Raw genomic sequence first — 16284 nt, forward strand, 5'->3', positions numbered from 1 at the left:
GAGCTAGACTCAAAGCTACTGCCAAGAGCCTCCATTCCATATTGAAGCACAGGCCAGTCCAGCTAGCTTAGCTTGTGTTCCCAGCTGCAGTCCATGGCTGTGGGGTCCACATGGCTATGGAGGGAGAATGAGAGGGTGCAAGGGAGCAGGGATGAAGCAAGAGGAACAAGAGAGAGAAAGACGTCCTTTGTCTGGGGATTTTGTATTCCCAAATTTTCATGGGCTTGCACTGGGGTCCACCTTCCTAGCCAATGATCTTTGTTCCCAGGTTAGACTGTCAGGCAAGCACCTTCCCTACATCACCTCAGCTTCACTGGGCACGCGCCCATCTTCCTTCCCCCAGTGATCTGCAGGGAATGGACCTGTGGTTCCCTGGGGAGTGTAAGGTTGTAGCTTTCTGGTGAAGCTGGCCAGACGACCATGTTCACAATGTCTGTCCTCCCTTTTGCTCCTTCCTGTTATCAATATTAGCTAGCTAATTACAATGGTAACAAAAGCTGCTTCAGAAAATGGTCTGATTGACCAGCTCTCCAAGAGGGCTATAGATTTTTGACACTTGGTCTGGGTTGAATAGAGCCCCACCCAAATTTATATATTGAAGTCTTAACCCCTGCGACCTTTGGATATGACTTTATGTGGACATAGGATCTTTACAGAGGTAATCAAATTAAAGTGAAATATTTAGGGTGGGCATTAATCCAAGAACTAAGTCCTGGAACAGATGCTTGCCTCACAGTTCTCAGAAGGAAGCTGCCAACATCTTGATTTTGGATTTGTAGCATCCAGAACTGAGACAATACATTTCTCTTGTTTAAACCACCCAGATTGTGGTATTTTGTTTACCAGCCCTAGCAAACTAACACAACACTCAACCTGAATAAACTTTAGGAATAAAGTAAAGTAAGCAGCAAAAAATCTGATTATATTTGAGTCATCCCACCAAGTAAAATTTTGTATGTTTGAAATGGAATTGGGTGTGTGTTTTTTTTTTTTTTTGGTGTGGTTTTATTTATAATCAAAATAATTTTTAACTGAAAAATAATTATATATATATTCACATATAAACATATATTGTTCAAAATGTTAAACTATATAGAAATGTAGAATATAATATAAAAGTTAATCTTCACTCCTCATTCTCCAGATTTAGTTACCTCCCTAGTGGTTGGCTGTTTGAAACCTAGCATTGTATTTTTACAGTACTCAGTTCCTAATATTACACCGCACAGACTTGAATAAGATGCTACCCTGATATTGGCATTTTGCTAAAATGGCACATTTACAGGGTGGTCACTTCATAAGTTATAGAAATGGCTAACTTCTGAGTTGTACACCTGAAGCTAATATAATATTGTATGTCAACAGTAATTGAAAAAATAAAAAATAATTAAAAAAATAAAAAAATGAAATAAAATAGCACATTTAGAGTCCATGTTATGGGACTATATTACTATAAGTGGGATCTACACCTCTATTATCTCAACACCATGGATTGGCTATAATATAGGCCTTTTATTTTAACTTCCATCCAATAATTCCACATGTTTAGAATTTGTTGTATTACCAACCAAGGAGTAATTTTTAAAAAATCAACTACCAGCTGTGTTTTTTCCTGACTTTATTTTGTTTTCTACTTTAGATATTGTTATAGAAAAGAACAACTGACTTCATCTTGTTAAAGCTCTTTTCCAGGAACCAATAATAAATTACCTGCCTTCTCTGAAGTTTGGGTCAGTTATAGCATAGCAATACCCTTTTTATAGAGAACTCGATGAACCAGTAGTTCACCTACCTGAAATAATGGTCGAGGACTCGAGCTATAAAGGTCTCTGAATAGACAAAATGAATGTTACAAAATCCACCCAAGAAAGCTCATAGCTTTATTGATAAACATGCCTCATGAGTCCTTAGCTGATGTCTGTATACTCATGGTTTTATATAGTTTCAACTTCCTTGATATGGTTCCTAAGTCCAAAGTAGAGTAAAAGTCATAAAAAGGAGACAACTTTTTACTCTTTGAAAGCACAATTTCAAAACTCTGAAGGAATATTTAAACTTTCAGTGGCTAAGAGGGAACCAAAAACCATGAAATGCTGCAGTAAGTTGAAAACAGTTGCCTGGAGTCATTTACTAACAGGGAAAACAGTTAAGTCTTGAGATCATTCTTATCTTAGAATATGAAATAATGATTTAAATTCAAAGTGGCCCTGAGTCATTTTGAAACAAACAAAAAAAGTTATTGCAATCAATTTGCCCTGTTTAAGGTAATAGGATATTATGTAATATATTTAAGAATGATTCCCACTTAAAATTAGTCAAATATCAAAAGGATTTGGCACTTAGAAAGGGAAAGATTTGGGTATATAAAAATTTTGCTCTCACATGGTTGAGGTTTTATTAATATTCCAATTGAAGGGTTTTATTTGCTAAGATGCCTACATTTATGATTGCACTTTAACTTTTTGGACCTTAGTAAGACAGAGCATTTATTCCACTGGTTGAAAATAAGTTATGGAACAGTACTTAAATGTTTGTAGTTACCCTTATTTACGTAGGCAAATCAAAAGCTATGTTGTATCAGAATAGCAGAAGCCCCACACTATCAGCATCCAGGAGAAGTTCACTAAGATGAATGAACTTCAAGTGAAGAGGCTTTATTAAAATTCATGCCTCTCATGTTTGGAGCTCTACAAATAAAGGAGAAGCAAGAGACCATAGATAAGATGGTGTGTTTTCAGCAATTTTATAGATATCTTCTTTATCTCAGCATCAAATCAATTGGCACATTGTTATTCAAATTATATTCAAATCATCCAGTAATGTCAGTTTAGGATTGAAAAACCCAGGCTGAGAACATATCAGATGAAATTTTCCGTATTAAAATAAAACAAAAGCAATTTTGTCACATTGAACAAAGAAACTGTCTAATAAAATGTACCCCAGGTTCTGAACAATGGGCTTCTGCTTGCATGCTATTCGGTGATTCCTTGATAACCTGTCTAAGTGTGAAGTTAGGTGGGAGATTCTCACAAAGGAAAATAGCTTAATTATAACAACATCGTAGGCAGAGGTCTTTCAAAGTGCAAAGATACCAGTCTTCCTTCCCAAGGAGCAATTGTTTTGCACCTATGCTCCGCAAATAACAAGCACAGGGGACCTGGCTTTTAATTACAAAGTAAAATACCATTCCAAGGTTGCATAATCGGTGGTTGCCTTTTGCAACGCAATGAGCATAAGGGAACCTGACATTCAATGTTTCATGTGTTGCTATGACATTTTCTGAAATTTTATGTTATGCTGCTGGTAAGCTGCAGACTATGCTACTTTTGAATTCCTTGGGGGAGGGGGATAATAGAGTGATACAGAATTAAAGAACCTAACTGATGTCTGAATGCCTATGCTCAGTGCAGTTCAGAGTTTAGAAAAAAAAATACAGAAATAGAGTCTTTATGCTCTTCTTACAGTAGTTATATGTTTTTCTGGATATAGAGGCCATTCAGTCAGGGGGGATGTCACTAGCTTTCCCTTTGAGTACAATGGAGCGGAGGAAGACACCGTGGCAGTCGGTGCCCAACACATTTGAATCCTCAGGACACTGAAATTGAGAGGAAAATGTCACAGACCCATGCAGTGTGTATGTTTCTGCACATTAAGGAGCAGTTGTAGAGCTGATGTTGCTCTGTGTCCCTCTGTTCCAGAAAGTGCCTTTTGGAGTAGATGCTATTTGCTCAGCACAGTTCAGTACCATGGCAATGGATGGCATCGCCCCTATAAACTGGAAGATATTGGACACTAGTTTTCCTCTTTCCTACACCTGCATTTCCGCACCTATGTCCACACATGTGTTCCTTACTCCGCAACGATCTCTAACATTGTGAAGAGTGGAAAGCCCAAACCTTGAAGTTGGCATGACACCAAGTTAGAAAACAATTCAAATTGATTTTATTGGGAAGATTTAGGATCATAAACTGATTTTCTCTATACCACTCATATTATTATGAAATTTATCAGCAGTAAACGGTCATGCTTATAATATGCGTTTATATTCATAAAACATATAAAAAGCTGGGTCATCCTACTTGAAATGGTTTTCAGAGGTTCAGTATGGGCTAAATGTCTTTGACCTCTAAAACAGCTAATACAAAAAAAAAACCAATACAGTAAATTTAGTGAGTAAATAGGAACCATTTTGTAGGTTATCATGAGCAGGGTTGATCCAGGGATTTAAAAAATATATTGTCTTGTTTTGAAGTTTCCTACCAATAGCACATGTATGCCCCATTAACTCCAATAGTCAGCTAAATGTTTGGAAATAAATCCTTATTTCTTTCCTTCAGCTCCATCTAGAATGTTCTTGCTTTCCCCCCAGCCTGTCCAAACCTTTAGAGCTAACCCAAAATGTCACCATCCATGGGTCTGTCTCCATGAAACCTTTAAAATTCAACCTTAGTATTATAGTCTTCTGTTTTATACCACCCTCCATAGTCTGCCTTATTTCCTGTATAATTTGCCAGACTGGTACTGTTATAAGCTACTTGTCAGTTTTTACTTATTTCCTCATATTCCACTGTGCCTAGCAGAGTGTATTGCATGTAGCAATTACTTGATAAATATTTGTTGACCTGGGTCAATAGCTGCCTTCCTGCCTCCCTTTAGATACAATTTAGAATTTTCTTAGGGCCAGGCACTGAGTCATCTGCTTGTTGACCTCCTCTTACTCCACAACAATAAAATGCATTCTAAACTAGAGAGTTCACCTCAGTGCTTTGCTGAGAACTTTTGTATGATAGCTAACATTTATTCAGATTTGACTATGTATCAGCACAGCAAAGTCACTGTACTAAGACTTTTATAATCATGATCTTATTTATGTCTCATAGTGTTGTGAAATAGGTAATCATGTCATCCCTCTGAGACCTAGATTCATTAAATAATTTGCTTAATGCTACTCAGCTCATTAAAGGCAAAGCAAGAACTTGAACTCATGCACTTAATTGATTCTATTGTGCCTATTCAAGTCAAGCAGGTCATTTTGATTCCTTGGTACTTTTTAAAAATCCAATATTCTGAACCCAGCGATACATCTGTGGTACTAGTTATATAGAAGCTTATGGAAGTACTAGAGGCCCAGTGCATGCAAAATTCATGCACTGGAGCGGGGGTCCCTCAGCCCGGCCTGCCCCCTCTCACAGTCGGGAGCCCTCAGGGGTAGGAGGTGACCTGGCGATCAGGGAAAGGTGACGCCCTCATCACACCTCTGCTGCTGCCACTGCCGGCAGCGCAAGCCTTGGCTGGCCTTGGTTGCCTGTGCCTCGGGCTGGCCCTGGGTGGCTGGGGGGCTGAGGGGACTGGGGGACTCCGGAGACGGGTGCGCAGCAAGACTGGGCCCACCTGGAGGCAGACCTGGCCTTGCTGTGCGCCTGCTGCCCTTGCAGGGCTGAGGGGACTGGGTGTCACCATCTTGTGGCTGTTGGCACCACCATTTTTGAGGGCATGGCAGTCAATTAGCATATTCCCTCCTTATTGGCTATGGGTGCCGCCATCTTTGAGGGTGGGCCAGTCAATTAGCATATTCCCTTCTTATTGGCTGTGGGCGCTGCTATCTTTGAGGGTGGGGCAGTCAATTAGCATATTCCCTCCTTATTGGCTTGGGCACCGGCATCTTTGTGATGGCGTGAAGGTCAATTAGCATATTTCCTCTTTATTAGATAGGATTAAGCCTGCTTCTAAATATGGCATTTATGATACTTTAAGTCAAATTTTAGTCCAAGGATTATGTTTCATCTACACTAAGTGCTACAATTGACAAAGTATTTTCATATATATTATCTCATTGGATTCTTTCAACCATTGAGTTAGAGGTTATATACAGTTGTTTGTATGGAAAATAATACAATAATAAATAAAAATACAAAAATAAACTCTATGTTTTGTGTAAACAAAACTGTAAACTTGCTTTTGCCCACTCCTGTTTTATCTGGCTTTACCGCAGAGAATATGGGTTTGAGAGAGGTTAGGTAACTTCCGTCATATACAGCAAGTAAATATGTAAGAATTAGTTCTTTTTTGTCACACTATTCTGATTCTGAAATATCTTAACATTATACATATATTCAACTACTAGAAATACGTTTACAATTTACTAATAACAATAATAATAGCAGCTTTACCACTTTCATGTAGTTTGAACACATGCATTATCATCCAAACTAGGATACCTTGAGAATGACAAATATGATTGGTAATTATAATTGGTAATCTGAGACATGTATAAATTGGGACCGGCCCAGGAAAAGTGGGACATGTGATTCTCCAATTTAAATAGGACCTTGCTCATGCTAGGTACTATTCTAAACACTTTCCAGTAATTAACTCAGTTCTCAAACCCAAGGTGGGAGTTATGATGAGCATTTTGTGATGAAGCCAAAGTCACACAACAATTGTGGATTCTTTTCAGTGCACTGTGCTCTAAAGAATCTCTTTGTTGCCTAATATAGGGGAAGGGGGAGGAAAGGCCAAAAAGATAAGGACTTGGAAAAAGGCCTGCAATGGTTATCAGAATTTAGTGGCTAAAAAAGATAGCCAAGTGTTTTTCAATGCTAATATCAGAGTTGGGAGAATAGAAGTTTGTGGGAAGCAATGGCAGTTAATTTAGGACATGTAGATAATCCTAAATAATAAAAGGCCAGTGACCATAATAGCATAACAACCAAAACGACCGATTGACCAGTCACTCTGAGGTGCATTGACCACCTCTCGGTCCCTCCCCCCAGCCCACAGGCTCTGATCGCTGGATGGCAAACGGGGAACCATGGGGGAGCCAGGGTGGGTGGCAATGGGGGCTGGGGACTGGGGACTGGCGAGTGGGCAAAAGGCAGACCTCTTGGTCCCTCCCTCCAGCCCGCAGGCTTCAATCGCTGGATGGTGAACAGGGAACTGGGGTGGGCAGCAGCGGGGTGGGACTGGGGACTTGGCAAGTGGGCAGAAGATGGCCCTGATTGCAGGCTAGGCCTAGGGACCGTACCCGTGCACGATTTCATGTGCTGGGCCTCTAGTGTATCTATAAATCTTGCTGGTTACCCCCCCCCCCCTTTTTTTTTTATTGCCCATCTACACCCATTAGATCAATTAGTGGTTTTGGTGTACTTGGTACCCTCAGGGAATTATTTGAAGATCTAAGACCTATTAGCTTTTAGCAGCTGACTTTTGTATGTTTCTAGGTGAGCCGAGTGAACCCATCAGTATTAATTTGTTAGCATCAACTGGATCCAACTGGGATAGATCCCAATTTCACCCTGTGGAAATGGCAGGCAAGCTGGCCTGCCTCTGCTAAGACTAAAGTTTATTTGTTTTTTTCCTAAGTGGGTGTCATCTTTGTGAAGTCTTGGACCATTTCTTTAAGTACATTTCTTTTCTTCTCAGCTCTGTCCCCTCTTAGTTTGTTGAGAGAAGGTTGTTGGTATTCCACTTCACTTGTCAGGCTACATATAAAAGCAAACATTGGAGGTCTACAAGTGAAAAGAAATATTTCAACAAACAATGGCTGGTCCTTTCAATCTAATCACTTTACAAACAAGGGGATGCTTTCTCCATTGTATAGATGACCTCATCAGGGAAAGTAGATTAAGCTCCAATCACTCTACTTAGAGCAGCCCTCAATCACTTGCCTATTCTTCTATTCTACCCATCCCTTAAAAAAACAACTCTAACATTCATCTTAGTATTTTTACCTCAAATAGTTAAATGCAAAAGTAATGCTTTGTTAAGTGTGATAATTTATATTCACACTGACTTTGAAGCAACCTCCTTTGGGCAGGTATTATGCTAGTATTTCTTTCATATCTTATTTAATTCTCACAATATTCTAAGCAGTACTACTTCTCCATTTTAAAGATAAGATAATGAAGGGCCAAAGAGATTACATAACTTGCTCAAAGTCAACAGTAATCCCTTTGAGAGATAAACATGTTGCCTTGATTTCTACCAAAATTTACGACTTTTTTTTTCTTTCTTTAAAAAAAATGCTTGTTCTTCTATTGCTGCAGGTCCCCTCTCTTAGACAGCTGCTGCTGGTGGTACCTTCTATTGTGATATGGACCTCTGGGGATGGATTGTGAGCTCCTACACATTTCTTGTAGAATCTGAGCTCTGGATCACTGACTAGTTAACTTCTATTACAGTCTTTCACTGTTCACCGCTGGGTGAAGATGAATATATATTTATATTCCAGAATATTAACCAGAAATGACTAGTTTTAATGAGATGCTGATCCCTTGGACTAAATTTATACATATTAAATATATTTTCAATATATAAAGTAGAGATCGCTTTGATTTTTTTTGTCCCTTTTTGGAAAAATGGCCCCTTACCCCCAGTGAATCAGCAAGTTGTAAGAGGTTACCAAATTAAAAGATACTTTCTTTTTCAGAATTGATCTTTTGTAGGAGAATATCTTTGGTGGAATGTATCTGCTGTTAACTAGAGCCACATCATCAAGCTCTATAATGAAACCTGGCTAATACAAACTCCACTGGTGAAGAATCTTGGCCTTAAATGTGTTAGGGATTTAAAAAAAAAAATGGTAAAGATAACTGTGGTTCCCTAAAATTATGTTTCCAGATGAAAACTTAACTAGTTGTGGAATCCCAAACAAATGTTCTGCTATCTCATGAAATTCAAACCAAGCTTATATATTAAAAAGCATTTTAAGGTCATTGCTATTTTAAAATTGTTTAATAAAGAAAGACCATTAGTTTGTCATTTCTAAATCTCTCAAAAAATCAGTTAAGTGGAAAGTAACTGAAGGTGCTGACTGCTGCAAGTCTTGTTCTAATAATTGAGGAATCTAGATTCCAAAATTCAAAGTGATCTCAAGCTGCTTGGGGCAAAGGTGAGCAAGGGAAGAGATAGATAATAAAAATCTAGCATACGGATTTCTGTAAGATGTTTGGTCAATAAATCTCAATCTTAAATTTTAGTCCTGACCTAGAAGAAATAGCCAATGAAACATGCCAGTGTTGTGTATTGTTGAGAAGTATCAGCAGGTCACACACAGTTCAGAAGGAAATTGATGGAAAACCACTGGATTTCAGAGACATTTAATTAAAATGAATTCTATTGTGTCTGGTCAACACTGATAACTTGTGAAAAGGAAAAGCCATCCATCCTGCTATTATTAAAAGTTGAGAATCTGGAAAGATCACATACAGATGAGGGCACAGATGTTTGTTTTGGGCATAATGTAGTTGTGCTTATCCATAGAGTTACACATAAAATGGCATTTTTAGTTGAGTATTTTATGTTGTCAGTGTACTTAAACAGAGGGCTGCAGTAAGCTAGTTCCTAAATGTGGAAACCAGGTCAAGAGAAGTTCACATTCTCCACGGTTGAATATAGTAAAAATCAACACAGAATTGGTGAAACTATTCATGTGAAACCCACCTTGCTGGTAAAGGGTGTCTTCCAACTCTTATTTAGAGCACAGGTGTGTTCTCAAAGAATTCATGACCATAATGTGATGTAGAGAGACTAAAGTCAACTCAATGGTGTTATAATTTGACTGTGTGAGGTAAGGATGGATTAAGGGCAGGAGTTGATTGGAGTACAGAATTACTTCCCAGTTTCTCTTGCCAGTGACCAGGGACAACTGTTCCCAAATGAAGTGTTTATTCCCTGGACTAAATTTACCCTAGAAATAATTCTATATGACCACCAGTTTAGTGGAATTATCCTTGGGAAACCTTTTAACTTTCTTTGCCTTAATTTGTTTCTCACCAATATTCCATATAAACCCCAAACAAGAAGGAAATCTCAGGATACATTACAAGCTCTATTCTTTTGCATTAGTTTTAGTGCTCTTAGATAAATTGATTGTATAAATCATTTTATTAATTAATTTCTTAAGAGTTTGGTAAAGGTGAGTCAATGAAGGTAGAAATGAGAAACCTCAAACTATTGCCAATATTTCCATAAATCTGATAGAAATCATATGTTTATCATCAATAGGGTTATACTAGTCAATAATTCTAGGTAAAGATTCTTTGCAATGATTATGTTATGTCACAGGGCAGCAAATTGGTTATTGTTCAGTGGGTCTAACAATTATGTCTTTGATAAATAGGTGATGAAATACAGTTTGTTAGACATAGTATTTTAAAACAGAGTCTATGGGGGTCTTAAAAGAAAACAATGGCAGAAATGCTTGGAAACAAGATGGAAATCACTGTTTTCTGAAAGGATATATTATAGTCTAATTAAAAGAGCCAAGTTTCTTGACCTAAAAAACTGATGCTTTCACTTTGTATTACTTAGTGTGTGTGTGTGTGTGTGTGTGTGTGTGTGTGTGTGAAGAACTTTCCACTACTGTCATGTCTCTTTAAATACAAGTGTTATCGGTGGGGAGCACTCCCTGTCCCCACCTGTTGCCTGGGGAAGTGGGCTTCTTGCCATGTCCTGAGAAAAATGATTTTCTGAGACTCACACAGGAGGATGAGATATTGTAGAAGGCTTCATTTCTGTGGAATTAAACCCGTGAGTTTCCAAGGTCCCATTTCCCTCTGTCCCACCATAGAAGAAGTATAGCTATGGCTTCAACAGAGCCAGGATTAAAGCTGTTGCCCAGAGTTTCCATTGGGACACAGTCCAATCCAGCATCAGGCTAGCTTCTTTTGTGTACCTCGCTGCAGTTCATTAGTCCACTGTGTGTGGAGTCCGCAAGGCCCCATGGTTATGGAGTGAACATGGGCGGGAGCAAAACCAAAGGAACCAGAGAGCCCTGGGCACCAAGAATACGATGCCCTTTGTCTTGGGATTATGTATCCCCAAATTTTCACAGGCTTGCAGCAGACCTGCTCCCTCTAGCCCGTGATCTCTATTCCCAGGTTTGACTGACAGGCACCTTCCCTGCATCACCCTGACTTTACTGCACATGTGGCCATCTCCCTATTGGTCAGTCCCTTTCTCCAGTGTTTTGCAAGAAATGGACCAGTGGTTCCCTGGGGAGTGCAAAGTTGCAGGTTCCTGGTGAAGCTGCCCAAATGGCCATGCTTATGATGTCTGGCCTCGAGTTTTCTTCTTCCTTTTATTAATAACTAGCTAATTACAGTGGTATCACAAGGACGAGTAAAAAATTTTTAAATTCTTGGTGGGGGGGTTGGGGGGTAAAAAGATACCATTAAGAAAGCAGTAGAGCATAATAAATCTCATTTCTGAGTTAACCAGGAAGTGAAGTTGAAAGGTCAGTCCATCACTGTAGAACTATGAAGAAACAGGGAATAATAATAATAATAATAATAATAAAACATTTAGAAGATCAGGTATGATTCTAGAGCAGTCTAAAAATTCACTATTGGCTCTCCTGTGAGAAAATAGTATGTGCTCTAGGGAAAGATTTCTCAACCTCGGCATTATTGATATTTTGAGCTGGACAATTCTTTGTTGTAGGCTACTTCTCTGTGCACTGTAGGGTATTTAGTAGTATTCCTGTACTCTATCTCCTACATGCCATGGCATCTCCCCAGTGGTGACCATCTGGTGTCTTCAACATTGCCAAATGTTGGGGGAGATGATGGGGTGCAATATCATCCCTGTTGAAAACAATGGTCTAATGCTCTTGGGAGCACTTGGTGATGCATAATTCTCTAACAAAATAGTTTTTGTTTTTCTTTACTGTTTCCCTTGGTTGCATTATATCTTCAAGTCTTGGAGAAAGCAATTCATTGGGCACATGATTCTCAGATGTTGAAAGAGTCTGTTTACAGCTACTCACTTGGATTTGACTGATGTAAACAATGCAGGTTCTTGTATCACAAACGAGCTAAAGGCATCAATTGACATACAATTGTGTTTCATTGTCAGTCATTCCCACCCATTTAAAGGATTAGGGGCACACTTCTCTAGGGTGAGCTGCCTTTATATTTTGTTCTTACTGATTATCTAACAAAATGAAAGAAGAAATATATCTTGTCCCATGATCTATTTTAAAATAATATCTTACACAAGTGATTTTCAATGTTTTTTTTTGTTTGTTTGTTTCTTTTTTTTTTTTTTTTAAAGCAAAACTCTTTTCTTCCTTAGACATCTGTTGGAAAAAATCAGCATATAAAATAGATAAAAACAAATATGCTTGTTTGTGAGGTTAATTCATAGTATTTGCTTATTATAAAGTCAATCATGTTAACCAACTGTTCCTAAGAATGTTGGTATTCAAAATCAAGAGTTAGGAAAGAAAATTGTAGGGTTAAATCAGTTTTATTATTCAATTTACTTCTATATTTTTATTTGAAAAATAGAACTGATTCAAGAAGAGTTACAGTTCATGCTGATAATGATTAGAATCTGAATTTACAGGTTTAGCTATGCAGACAGAACCTGTCCTGAATTAAAAGAGAAATTTCAGGGCTATATCTTATTAATAAATGACACATTCAAATATCTCTATAGAGATTACTTATGTTAACATATTGGTGGCTTCCTATTCAGTATAGAACATATTTCAGTGTAGTGTATATTTTCTTTTTAAATTATAATTTTTATATGTTGTTGATATATTTTTAAATTTTCTGTTTATTTATTAGAAGGTATAATTTTATAATAAAAACTGAACTCAATATTTGTAAAACACTTGAATCATCTCCCCCAAATTCTGGAAAGATTTGAAAACCATTAACTTTTCTTTCTTTTTTTAAAAATGTATTCAAATGCCAATGATATCTGTGAGTCAAAACTGCATAAAGTTTGATACCTATGAAACAGTCTTTAATCTTTGTTTTAAATATATATTTTTTATTGATTTCAGAGAGGAAGGGAGAGGGAGAGAGAGATAGAAACATCAATGATGAGAGAGAATCATTGATCGGCTGCCTCCTGTACACCCTCTACTGGGAATCGAGTCCACAACCTGGGCATGTGCCCTGGACTGGAATTGAACCTGGGACTCTTCAGTCCACAGGCTGACACACTATTCACTGAGCCAAAACAGCTAGGGCTAATCTTTTTTTTAAAATAATGAGTTAAAGCTCTTTTATTTTAGCTCCTGTTATGAGGGAAGCTCTTTGACAGATGCAAACAATAATTTCCACCCTTTCCCAGATTAGCTGGCAAAAATGCCATTTAAAGAATTAGAGACCCCCTCTCTATAAGAATTGTAAATTTCTTCCCTTAATTTTTTAAACTTTTCTTTGAGCTTTTAAAAAAATTATTATTTCAAACTTACAGAAAAAGTTGCGAAAACAGTTCCAAGAACTTTTATAACTCACATAGATATAACGTCTAAAATAGAGACACTCTACTTTTAATCCCAAACAATCCTCCAATCAGGAAATTGATAGAATGCTACCTTCCAATCCATAGAAACCATTTTAATTTTGACAGCTTCCCCAGCAGTGTCTTTTTCTTTTATGGTCCTGAACTTTACATTGCACTAATTTTTACCACTCTTCAGTCTTTTTTCCTCCTTTTCTTTAGTCTTCTTGATTCTGGAGCATTCTTTTTTTAGTTTTTTCCCCTATGATTCATGACCTTGACTGATTAAAGAGTACAGACATTTCATTTAGTAGAATGTCCTTCAACCTGGTCCTTTCTAAGATTTTGTTATGACCAGACTCAGGTCAGCCATTCCTGGCAGGAAGACCCTAGAAATGATGCTGTGCTCTTTCCAAGTTGATCACATGATGGAGGCCCAGGACGGCCATTCATCCCAAACCTGGTGATTCCAACCTTGACCACCTGCTCAAGGTGCCTGCTTTCTCCACTTTAAAATCATCATCTTTCCCTTCCCAATTAAAAAAAAAATTGTGTTGAGATACTTCAGAATTATGCCAGTAGCCTCAAACTCATTACACCTCCACTCTCCAGCCTTAGAATTCTTTCCTGAGTTTTTTCTGAACTAATGACTACTATATGTCTGTCAAATGGTGATTTTTTTTACTTCCATCATTCATTAGTTGGTGTTCTACTCTTAGATAGATCTTTTCCTTCTCTTTCATTTATTTATTTATTTATTTATTCAATTATTTATTTATATCAGTATAGATTTATGGATACTTATTTTATTCAATGAATTGTGATTTATTACTATCATTATTTATTATGATGTTCAAAGTTTTCCAGCATTGGCCAGTAGAAAACCTTGTAAACTGGCTCCCATGTCTTTTTTTTGCGGTGTGTATATCATTATCATTATTTGAATACTTTCTTAGTTTCCAGGATGGGATAATTCAAGCCCATATTGTATCTTCCCATCCAAGTGCTGGAGTCAATTGTTTAAGTACTTTTAATGCCTTTTAGTGGAGAATGTTATTTGGAAACCAGAATATGCTCTCAGAGTGCTCATTGCTACTGGAGTGTCACTGATTCTAGAATCTCCTGGGAAATAGAACTGAACTTCTATATGTATATACATACAGATGTATACATGTATGTATATATTTTATTTTCTCAAATATATTTTTATTGATTTCAGAAAGGAAGGGAGAGGGAGAGAGAGATAAAAACATCAATGATGAGCCTGGCAGATGTGGCTCAGTGGTTGAGCATCAACCTGTGAACCAGGAGGTCACGGTTTGATTCCTGGTTGGGGCACATGCCTGGGTTGCAGGCTCGATCCCCATTGGGGGATGTGCGGGGAGTAGCCGATCCATGATTCTCTCTCATCATTGATGTTTCTATTTCTCTATCCCTCTCTCTTCCTCTCTGAAATCAATAAAAAATATATATACATAAAACATCAATGATGAGAGAGAATCATCTACTGGCTGCCTCCCCATATATCCCCCATTGGGGATGGAACCGCAACCCAGGCATATACCCTGACCAGGAATCAAACCGGTGACTTCTTGGTTCCTGGGTTGAGGCTCAACCACTGAGCCACACCTGGGCGGGCTGTATGTATATATTTTAATACACATAAACCTATATCTATCTACCTATTTGGCTATCCATTTACCTACCATCTATCTATCTAAAGCATGAATTCACTCCAATATTTCTAATTCCAATTTATAATCTCAGGGTTATTTCTAGCTTTCCCCTTTTGTTAACTTTTTTTTTTTTAAACAATGAGTAACCTCTCTTTAACTTTTTTTTTCACAGTGAGAAACCTGGCTCTCATTATTGATAATATAGTTATATTTTCTCAAAATAACCATCTATAACTAACTCCGTGTTATGCTTTGTCCCTCTTCTACCATGTGCAAGGGAAGGGACAGGAAGGAAGGGAAAGCAAGGGGAGGCTGCAGCTATCCTTTCCATTTACAGGGCAAGTGTGGCCCTGAGCATTCCCTACAGTGCATCTCCAGAGGTATTTCCCACTTATTTACCTGTTTTAATTTCTCTCTGGCTCCAGGTTTGGTAGTGGAATGATTACAGAATATTTTATGGGGTAAACGAAGAATAACGTTCAACTATTGTCCTTTGTCTACCTGCTATTTCTTGATTTCACCTGCCTTCCTCATCTGTTCTGCCACTGCCATTGATTTCTTTCTTACTTGAATTGCTTTAATAGGCTCCTAAATGCTAACAATCTTGTTCCTCTCAGTATCTTTCACATAAATTCCAGAATGATCCCTCTAAAACACAAAGCTGAGTACAACATTCTACTGCTTTAAAATTTCTCATGGCTTCCTACTGTTCCAAACTCCTTAATGTGTTTTCTAACATTTTTTATAGGGTGACCCCCCCAAAATGTATACACACACTTTGAATAATTATAAAGGCAGTATTTAGGAAAAGACATTTCATTTTCAAAATTGAGCTATCAGCTATTAAAGTGTGTATACATTTTGCGGGGGATAAACTGTATAACCTAGTGGATTCTTCTTTTCTCTCCAAATCCATCTCTAGTCACTTTCTTCACTGAACTTTCTATGTCAGCTACCACAGGTGCTTGTATGTATTAAAAAAGACTTGCTGGGAAGCAACAATTAAGAATCGTTTTTTTCGATGCCACATTATCTGGATTTGAATTCTTTTTTATCACCTGCTTAGCCATGTGTTTTTGTGATGCATTTGCTATTGTAGTGAAAGAACCCACCCAAAATGTAGTGGTACAAAACAATCATGATTTTAAGACCACAAATTCTGAGGGTCGGGATTCAGGAAAGGGCCAGTGGGGACAGTTCCTCTCTGCTGGGTCTGGAGGATCCACTTCTAAGATAATTTGCATGTCTGGTTCCTGGGGCACGATGGCTGAAGGATGGGTTCAGCTGGGATTGTTGACCAGAGTACCTCGTGTGGCCACTCCAGCATCGCGATCTCCAGATAGTCGGACATTTTGCTGGCAGCTCA

Source organism: Cnephaeus nilssonii, assembly GCF_951640355.1.
Source record: "Cnephaeus nilssonii genome assembly, chromosome: 9".
Classification (NCBI taxonomy): Eukaryota; Metazoa; Chordata; class Mammalia; order Chiroptera; family Vespertilionidae; genus Cnephaeus; species Cnephaeus nilssonii.